At 37.0% G+C, this 10632-nt stretch overlaps 1 pseudogene; it reads right to left on the minus strand.

The window, feature by feature from the left end:
* Positions 1-7087: 7087 nt before the first annotated feature.
* Positions 7088-9337, minus strand: LOC131754359 (cytoskeleton-associated protein 2-like; annotated as a pseudogene).
* Between the last annotated feature and the right edge of the window lie 1295 nt (positions 9338-10632).

Here is a 10632-nt window from a genome sequence, read left to right on the forward strand (position 1 = left end):
CATGGCAGCCCGGGGTGGGGGCAGTGCAGCCCAGCTCGGACCTCTGCCACACTGCTTCCGCCCTTACTAGCTGAGGCATTTAAAAACACTTCATGCTTTATAATCTGGAATTGCATTTATACCAGAGGAGTGATTCAGCAATGCAAAGGACAATGGGTATGAGTTAGATGGGTCTTGTGTTTATAGTATTACTGGGCTAAAATCAAGTTGTCAGCGGTGATGTGATCTCTTTAGAAGCTAGAGGTCCTCTTACAAGATGAGTCAGATATTGGCAGAATTCATTTCCTTGTGGTTGTAGGGTTGAGGTTCTCATTTTCTTCCTGGCTGACAGTTGGAGGTTGCAGTAAACTCCAAGAGGTCACCTACTTATTATCCCTGCACAACATAGCAATTTACTTTTTCAAAGTCAACAGAAGTACATATCTCTGACATCTATACCCTCTTTTAAGAGCTTGTCCACTTACTTAGGATAATATCCCCTTTGATTAAATCAAAATCAGCTGATTAGGGCACTTAATAACATCTGTAAAATATGAACATTTTACCATATAATGGAACCTAATTATGGGAATGCGTTGTGTTTATAGGTCTCATGCACATTCAGCCACAAAACCATATAGGGCATGTACAGAATGAACCAGAAATCTTGGAGACCATCTTAGAATTCTGTCTACCACAGTGTTGTCTTTATTATGTAGCTGAAGAAACTGAGGCTCAGAGAATTAAGTAATTTGCTCACATTACATAATCAGTAAATGAAGGACTATGATTAGAACTTCAGTCTCTGATTCTCAAGCCTATATTCTTTCTGTTTGTAGCTTCTGTTGAAGGAATTTATAAACATCTAGCTGAACTTTTATAAAGAAACATTTCCTATAATTATCAATTCCATTAATAAATCCAGAAATAAAACATGTCAATATTCTTTTTATTTAACATATTGTCTTTAAAATATTTATTTTACATAGATCTATTTTTAGGCTTTTATAGTTTCCTTTATGAATTAATTATTTTAATGCATTTTTTAACAGAAGTTAGCTTTCTCAATTGTGAATTCTAATGGCAATGGACTTTCAAAAGCCTATATCTCATACTTTAAGTATTATATAATTGAGTAACCTTCAATATAAGATTTATTCTCAATTTTTAAGAAAAGTTGACTATATTTGTCCAAATGAGAAGCAAGGTAATTGACACTGTTTATCAAACAGGCCTGGATTGAAATTATGGGGTTATCACTTACTAATTATGTTGTCTTGCCAGGTAAGTTACTTTTCTGGCCTAATTTCTTCTAATTTGTTTATTTTTAACCCTAAGAATTTATTAGGGTCAAAAATAAAAAATGTTAGATACTAAAGTGGTAAGAACAGATTTTTATCAGCAATAGGGAAATAGGGAAAAGAGACTAGTGTGAATTGAACTCAACTTTGATTTGTACAGAGGTGACCCAGCATTCTAAAGGGAGAATGAGGGAATAAGGAGGGAGGTGGGCAGGGTTCAGTAAAGCCAGGGAAGTGTGAAATTACAAAAAGCAGGAAGCGGGAGGGTGGTCTATATGAAACTGATATGGTTTTGCTAACCAGAGTTTATAGAAGTTTGGCTCCTATCCTCTCATGGAGACTGGGAGGCAGGGGCCCTATCTTCAGGTATTGGCTGGAACAAACTAAATTCTGTTGGCAGCTTTGAGTTTTTGCAGACATGAACTATTAGTGGAACCAGGATCATCCTAAGGATGTGGCCTTGAGCTGTTAGAAACTATGCTGGTATTCAAGTCTTTATAGATCAATGTTGAGGTCTAGTTGAGAAAGGGGTCAGAGGAGCCTAGCTAGAGCTTGTTCATGGAGAGAATAATGTACCTAAATGTCTGACACAGATAAGCTACCTCAAATATTAGCTATTTTAAATCACACTTGCCATTTTTACTTTATTAGCAATTATATTTTATTTTGTAATTTTAAGGTTTTTTTTTACAATTATAAGCAATTAAAATTTCAATTAAAAGCAATTTTAAGTTTTAATTTTATTATCAAGACACAGTACAAAAGAAGACTTTACTACAGTAAGGACACATAAAATATAAAAACAAAAACACACTAGGCCAATTAACAAATATTTTTCTGCTTTCGAGTTGAAAAGAAAAGATAAAAATAAATTAATATAATAGATACTTCCCAAATATAGCTTTCTTACTCCACAAGCCTTTATAATGGTGATGGCTATAATAGTAATTCTTTCCATTACCATTTTATTAATGGTATTCATTTTGATTGATTTGTATTTTTTTAATTCATAAAATCTTCCAGTTGCTCTGCTGCTTTTTTTTTTTTTTTTTTTTTTTCAGTATGAAGGCCTCTCACTGTTGTGGCCTCTCCCATTGCAGAGCACAGGCTCTGGACGCGCAGGCTCAGCGGCCATGGCTCACGGTCCCAGCCGCTCCGCAGCATGTGGGATCTTCCCAGACCGGGACACGAACCTGCATCCCCTGCAATGGCAGGCGGACTCTCAACTACTGCGCCACCAGGGAAGCCCTCTGCTGCTTTTTAAAATGACTGTTCTTTTTGAAATAGTTGGTACCTTAAATAGGCCAATCTTTACACAATTAAAAGCCCTGTATGTTTTAAGAAAAATGCCATCATTTTAATGCAGCAAAGGGAAAAAAACTCATTGAATTCTGGTCTCAAAAACATGTGATGATGAGCAGTGCTGAGCAGATCATTGCATTCCTCCTCTTGCTCTCTATCACAAAATAATAACTTGCCAGGAGGCTGTGGCAGTTATTAATGTTTCATTTTGTTCCTAGATCCAAATTAAACCCCTGAAAAATATAAAACTATGAAGCTAAAGTTGAAATTCAAACATATAATCATATAATATATTTTTAGCATTATTTTAATACTTGCTTTAGTATCTTAAACACAAGGAAAGCTCTTCAAGAATGAATTTGTACCTTTTCAGTAGAATCATATGATGTAATAGAATCATGCTATTACATGATTACATAAATCATCCATTTATTTTTCTGCAGGGACTTTGGGTCATCTAGCTGAACTTCTCTTTTTACAGATGAAGAAACTGAAGGGAGCAAAGGTTAAGTGCTTTACTTAAGGCCCACCAGCCTCTCTGAGCTACCTTTTGTAGTTCCCAGTCCCCTTCCGTTGTTGCCCTCCCTACTGGGTTATCTATCACTCACTCTTCTTCTTTTTCTTACCTGATTTGTTTGTTTGTTTCTCCATCTTAGCTTTTTTCATCTGTGTTTTCTGAGGAGAGAAACCAACAATGTTTACTACAGTAAACATTTTAGACTGCAAGAATTTAAAATGCAGAGGAAGTGCCTCGAGCCATAGAGCCCAGGGTATTGAGCAAGTCACATTGCAGAAGTGCATTTTCTGTAGAAGGTCTAAGCATAAATGCTAGAAAACAGTGCTTGCATTAAATGTGAAAAGTAAGTCAAGTCACAATGCTTTTGAGCCCCTCACAGTTCTTCCTGTTTCTGAACTTCTCTTTCCAATTCTTCTTCCATAGGACAACCAATTGGCTTTCAAACATAATATATTGAGGATATACTATTTAAAAAATCTTAACAGACTTCCAATGTTTCTTATACCTAAAAGAAAACAAAAACAAACCTCACAAACTCGTCTACTGAGCACTGAAGTCCTTTCGGGTTACTATCTCTATTTTCAGGCTTGTCTCACATCTTTGGCTTTCTCAGTTTCACAGTAAAGCCACCAGTTTCCTTGCCATTCCCTGACAGCTGTTCCCTTCTCCATAGGGAACTTTGTATATTTTCCTTTTCTACTTGCTGAGATCTTATTTATCTATTCATCCTTCAGCTTTCCTTTTCTTGAATTTGGATTGAGTTCTTCTTTGACCTTCCTCCCTTCAATGATTTTTTAAAAAATCTACATATTAATTATTTTCTAGTTATGATTATCCTTAATTTTTTCTTTTGCTTTTTTCAAAATTGCTAGTGTGAAAGTTAAAATACAAAATAGTATTTATAACATATAATTCAGTATAAAGAATAAAAATACAAACACTCTTTTATTCACTATCTACTTTAAGGAAAAAAGAAACACAGAAAATAATCCAAAATGTTGAGGTTTCTGAGGGTTCATTCCAGATCCCATCCTTCTCTACTCACAGTGAAAAAAATTCACTAAGTGTATTAACTAATACTTTTTGAAACATTTACCACATAGGGTGGTATCTCTAAACAGAATATTCTTTGGTTTTGCACAGTTTTGAAGTTCACAAAAGTGGAATCATGTTGTATCTTCTTTTTAATCATTATGTAGATGTTTTCGTTTATTGTATATATGTTAGGTACACAGTTTAAAAAGAATAAAAACCCTACTCTCTAGAACATAAGACAATAAATAGAACAAAGATTGGCACTATTATATGCCGAGGACCAGCCCCAGCTGAACAGGTTTCACCCAAAGGGGAGACGGAGTCGGCGTGGACAGATCACAAGACACCTCAGAGGATGCAAGGATCTGACAAATTTAATATCATGATTCCAAAGCATTTATACTGTAAAATAATCTCATTTTCAATCTTAACAACTTCATTCCCATGCCAAAAGGTCCCTTACATAAACCAAAAAACAAAAGTAGTTTACATCAGCAGGTTAAACAAGTTAAGTAATTTTCTTGTTGTCTCCATTCTCTTTCGTCTCTTGTGTACATTCACATCTAGGTCAGGAACTCTGTCTGCGGTTTCCTCATTTTTCTCAGAAGATTAAGGTGTTTTTGTACCTGCACATTCTGCTCAATCAAGCCATAAACTTAAACATGTTAAAAACAATAATATCAAGCCATAAACTTAAACATGTTAAAAACAATAATACAACATTTCATCCACAGATTTTCTAACCCTATTATTATAATCAAAACAATGTACATCATTATTTATACTTCTAGGAGGCCATGGGGGCGGACATTGTACCGTAAACTTATTGAATATACCCACTGTTGCACAAAACTTCCTCGTCACCATAGCCAGGTATTTCCCAAGATATTTACAACTCTCCTGGGGAGCTTCTGTTAAGCTTCTGACAGCTTTATTTTTGACATATCATTTCTTATATAGGATTTTCTAAACAATAGCATCAGCACTTTCTATGTAACTCCTGTTTTTGACTCATTACTTCATTTCTACACCTACACACAGAAACATTAGCAAGCATTGTTCCGTCTTAAGATCTTTTCGCGCAAACAGGATGTTTAGGTCTAGAAAGCTAATTATTCTTTTCTACTTCAGCTAACATCATATATTGGCCAGTATTCTCAGTACCTTGTTCAAAACACATTGTGTGAAAATACAATTCTATTTTCTACGTAAGGCAATCAATTTTAACTTTCATAGTTACATATAATTTATTCGTAAAATATTTACAGTAAAGTCCTTCCGCTTCTCTCTTTTTCCTCCAATATACCAGAGAGGGGGCATGCCACATAATCCACCATTTGGGGGCATCCTGTACATAATACCCCACTATTTGCTTCCCTTCTATATCCCTTATTCCTTCTATGGGCCATAACTCATCTAATTCTTCCTTTAAACTTCTACTCCTTAATTGAAACACTCCTTTGTTGCCTGACCAAGGGACTTTTTTCCAAAGTAAATTATTTACAGTGGGTATAGCTACTGTTGTGGTTACAGGGGTTGCTGTGGTCTCGTACCGAGGGGGATTTGCTTTGTAATACTTCCATCTTCTTGGCCTAAACCCTCCAGAAACCCCCTCAGTTTTTAGCAAGAATTTTCCTAGAATCAGAAGAGATGCTTTCCGCCACCCACCAGGAGAGGAGCTTTGCTTCCTCATGCCATAACTTCTTGCCGAGCTTTGCTCAGGCAATAGTTGGCAATGCTGGACGGCTTCCGGCAATTATACAAATGGAATTAATGAACATAAATAAGTATGTAATTTTCAACCACATTCATATTATGCAGTTTTAAAACTATCTAATCTTTTTGTTGGTTTTTTTTTTTTTTTTTTTTTTTTTGCGATACGCAGGCCTCTCACTGTTGTGGCCTCTCCCGTTGCAGAGCACAGGCTCCTGACGCGCAGGCTCAGTGGCCATGGGTCACGGGCCCAGCTGCTCCGCGGCATGTGGGATCTTCCCGGACCGGGGCACCAACCCGTGTCCCCTGCATCGGCAGGCGGATTCTCAACCACTGCGCCACCAGGGAAGCCCTATCTAATCTTTTAAAATGACTAAATCCTTACTTGAAACTGTAGAGTTGGTAAAGGATGTATGCCATTTAAGTATTCGTTCAGAAGCTTAACAAAACAATTTTACTGGTGGTATTTATTGTGGGGAGCAGAGACTTACTTACTGTGTATGACTATCATGTTTTAGGAAACATGATGAAGTTTTTATATTACAAGGAAGAAGTCAATTTTAAGTATTAGTTATTTTAGAAATACTACCTAAACTAGGATGATATTTATGAAATATTATATATTCCTTCTCTAATTCCCTTCTATTAGTCTATAAACTATATCAAATGAAGCAATGGAAGTTAAAATTTTTAACATTTTAGATAGTTAAGTTAGAAAAGGAACTAAAGAAAGGAGCTTAGATTTATCGTTCTGAATGCCCACTAGGTTTGGCACATTTTCTTTCTTCCAACAAAGTATCTTCTCTTAGAAATGGAGTATTTTGTTAACTATCCCTCTCAGAGACCTCGGCTACAATAAAAAAGAGGCCAAGAGACCACAGATGCAGACTCACTGGCTTTGCTGGAGAGTGACAATGAAGAATCAGGGGCAGAGTCCCAGGGACACAGGAGACCACAGCAGTCTGGGCTACTAGAATTGGGTGACAAAGCAAGCTAACTCTGTCTTCACAAAATTTACCTGTGTTAGAGAAAAAGTCAGTCTATTGAGATTGACAAGGTAGGATTAGCTTTCCGACGCACAGAAGGCAACACCTGCCTTAGAGTGGGCATTAATAAGAGCACTGACTGCTGTGAATACTTAGGTACTTGGCAACTCCTGACCTAAGGGACAAGCAAAGCCACAACAAACCAACCAACCATATGCCCTCGGAATAATACAAACCCCACTCCTACCAAAGCTTCACTCCTCTTCTGTTGTCTCAGTCTCTGAGTACGTGTGGCACACAAAAGCATCAGTTTCACTTCCCAACTCTGTTAACTGTTACAGTGAAGACACACAAGGATAATGGTCTTTTAAAGTATCTGGAAATTTAGAAGTCTTCTCTTGAAGACGTTGAGAACGTCTAACTGGTGTGAGAAACTTTAGCTCTTTAAAAATGCAGAATATGTTTCGTTAAACTGCATCTTCTTTTTCACACTTTGCAAGTATGGAGTAGTAGACACATTACATTTAATTAAGCAACCCGCCCTAGTTTCTGTATTGGGAGTTTTAATATCACTGGTTGGATCTTTTGTTTTGTCATCTTGCTCTTTTTCACAACCTTGAAATACCACATTCCTAGGATGCTTATTTTCTATTTCTGGTTTTTCTGACCCCAGATTAACACTTATATTGTCAATGGTGGCTTCTTGGATTTATTCCTTGGTTGCACAAGTCTCCTCAATATTTTCTCCAAATTTAACTTTTTCTTGACTCTTCATTGTCAGAATGTCAACAATTACATGTCACATCTCTTCAGTAGGCTGAGCTCCTTCCAGAGTGGCCTTCTCATAGATTGAAAAAATATTTTCAATAGACTTGTAAGTGGTTCAGTATGCACACGGCATATTCAATATTTAACAAGTTTTTTGGCATCTGGAATTTTTTTTTTTTTTTTTTTTTTGTGGTACGCGGGCCTCTCACTGTTGTGGCCTCTCCCATTGTGGAGCACAGGCTCTGGATGCGCAGGCTCAGGGGCCATGGCTCACGGGCCCAGCCACTCGGCGGCATGTGGGATCCTCCGGGACCGGGGCACGAACCCGTGTCCCCTGCATTGGCAGGTGGACTCTCAACCACTGCACCACCAGGGAAGCCCTGGAATATTTTTAATCATGTCATTCAGTGTAAACAATACTTCTTCTTTTGGACATCCCTCATTAATCAGGTGTAGGCATTCAGAAAATGTCTTGTTTACATTTTCAGTAAACAATTGTTGCTCACCTTCTTCTGCCATGGTAGTCCAGAAGGACCCAACTAGTTTTTCATTTTGTGCTTCGGGCTCAGGCTGGGTAACCACTGAGCTCAGAGGCCTTTTCATTACTCTTCCTTTGCCAGCTTTCCACTCACCCAGACAAGCCTTTCTTTCCTCTGCAGTTTCTCTGGCTGAGTCCATTTACTCTCAATAGCTGCTTTCACCATGGTATGTCTGCAGTGGTCAATGCTTTTTGACTTTTCTATCAGTTTAGTTTTAGAAGACAAAGCAGACCTGGCTACCATTTCAGATGTCACGCTTCTTGATCGTGTCTTATTTCTTTTTATGTCTTGAGAAGAACTGGTTTTGATAATAGATGAAAGTATATTTAACTGTAATAATTCTTTCTCTCGAGGCCCTTTCCGAACTGCAACACTGGCAGACCGATGCCTTGTTTCATGGCATCCTGGTTATTACTGTAGTGACTGCTAATAGAAGGTCGTACAACTTGACTGCTCTGAGATGTGGTGCTCACAAATTTAGTGGCAGTCGTCATATGTGAGGCTCTATCACTTTTCACTGGTACACTGCTGGTGTCTACAGGCTGAGACTTTGGGGCTTTAGAGACAGTAGCTGAAAGTTTCTTCATTGTTGCAGAACTCTCATCTTTGACTTGTAGAGGTTTTCTAAAGGAATTAATCTTATTCTGTACAACTTGGCTATGATGAGATCCAAGCACAAGTTTCTTGGGCATGTTAGCACCTTGCTTTGGTTTTTCTATAGTCATTTGTTTGTTTTTACTGTTGTTTTTAAGGTGAAACGCTTGGCTTAACATCATATGTTGACTTTGGGGATCATCTTTAATTGGTAACAATGGCAGAGTTTGATTATTATCCTCAAAATTAGGTGTATCAATTGCTGTGGTTGAATTGGTTAATTCATTAGAAGGTTTTAAAGGAATACAGTTTTTTTCCATTGTTACATTATTTTTGATCCCTGTAGGTCTACCAACATTCTCTTTATCAACCATTTTTTGCCTTAAGTTTCAGAACTTTTGGCTCTTCTTGGATCTGGCCTTCAGATGCCTTCACTCTCTGTCTCTACTACTGGATAATATCTGATTTTCCTGTTTGTATGCAAAAAGTTTTTCTTTTTAACTGATGCTCCTTGAGTTTTTGTCTTCTTTGCTCCCCGAACGCAGACTGGGCCCTCTGACTTGGGGGCAGCTGCAGGTCCTGGGGCATGGCTGGGGTGCTCATCACAGCTCCAGGAAGGGGGATGCGTCTCCAGCTCAACTGCCGCAGATTCCCTCAAGCCAGGGCAGCTGCACACTGCCTATATTGTATCATCTAACTTGCTTTTTTTCTCTCACCATTCTGTTCCTGAGAGTCATCCACTTTGATGTTAAGGCATGATTTATTTATCTCAATACTGTATATTATTGTAGCATATGACTATACCACAAGTTATTTATCCATTCTCCAGCTGATATTTTTATGTGGAGTAACTACTACAAATGATCTCATTCTATGTCTATGTCCAATCTCCTCTGGTCTGATATTGAACTTGATACAAAAATTATATGATCATCTTAATAGATACAGAGAAAGCATTTGACAAAATTCAACATCCAGTCATAATAAAAACTCTTAACAAGTTAGGCATATCTTAACATAATAAAAGCTGTCTATAACAAGCCCACAGTTAACGTCATACTCAGAGGTGAAAGGTTGAAAACTTTTCCCCTAAGGTAGGGAAACCAGTCTCACCACTCTTATTCAACATAATATTGGAAGTCCTAGCAATCAGGCAAGAAAAAAATAAAAAATAAAAGTATCAGAATTGGAAAGGAAGAAATAGAATTGTCTCTATTTGCAGGTGACATGATTTTATAGATAAAAAATCCTAAAGACTCAACCAAAAAACTGTTAGATCTAATCAATGAATTCAGTAAATTTTCAGGATACAAAATAACATACAAAAATCAGTAGCATCTATACACAAACAACAAAAAGACAGTTTTTTCAATAAATGATGGTGGGATAATTGGATATTCATATATAAAAGAGTGAAACTGGACCCATATCTTACACCACTCACAAAAATTAACTTGAAATGGATTAAATAATGTAAAACCTGAAACCATAAAACTTTTAGAAGAAAATATAGGAATAAAGCTCATTGACATGGGTCTTCACAGTAATGATTTTGAATGTGATACTTACAGCACAAGCAACAAAATAAAAAATAAACAAGTGAGACTACATCAAACTAGAAAGCTTCTGCACAGCAAATCATCAACAAAGTGAAAAGACAACCTATGGAATGGGAAAAAATATATGTAAACCATATATCTGATTAGAGAATAATACCCCAAATATATAAAGAACTCATACAAATCAATAGCAAATAAACTGCACAATTAAAAAGTGGGCAAAGAACCTGAATAGACATTGCTCCAAAGAAGATATTAGAAAGGCCAACAGGCACATGGAAAAATGCTCAGCATTACTAGTAAGGAAGGAAATGCATATTAAAACCACAATAGGACATC

The sequence above is a fragment of the Kogia breviceps genome, chromosome 4, assembly GCF_026419965.1.
Source record: "Kogia breviceps isolate mKogBre1 chromosome 4, mKogBre1 haplotype 1, whole genome shotgun sequence".
Lineage (NCBI taxonomy): Eukaryota > Metazoa > Chordata > Mammalia > Artiodactyla > Physeteridae > Kogia > Kogia breviceps.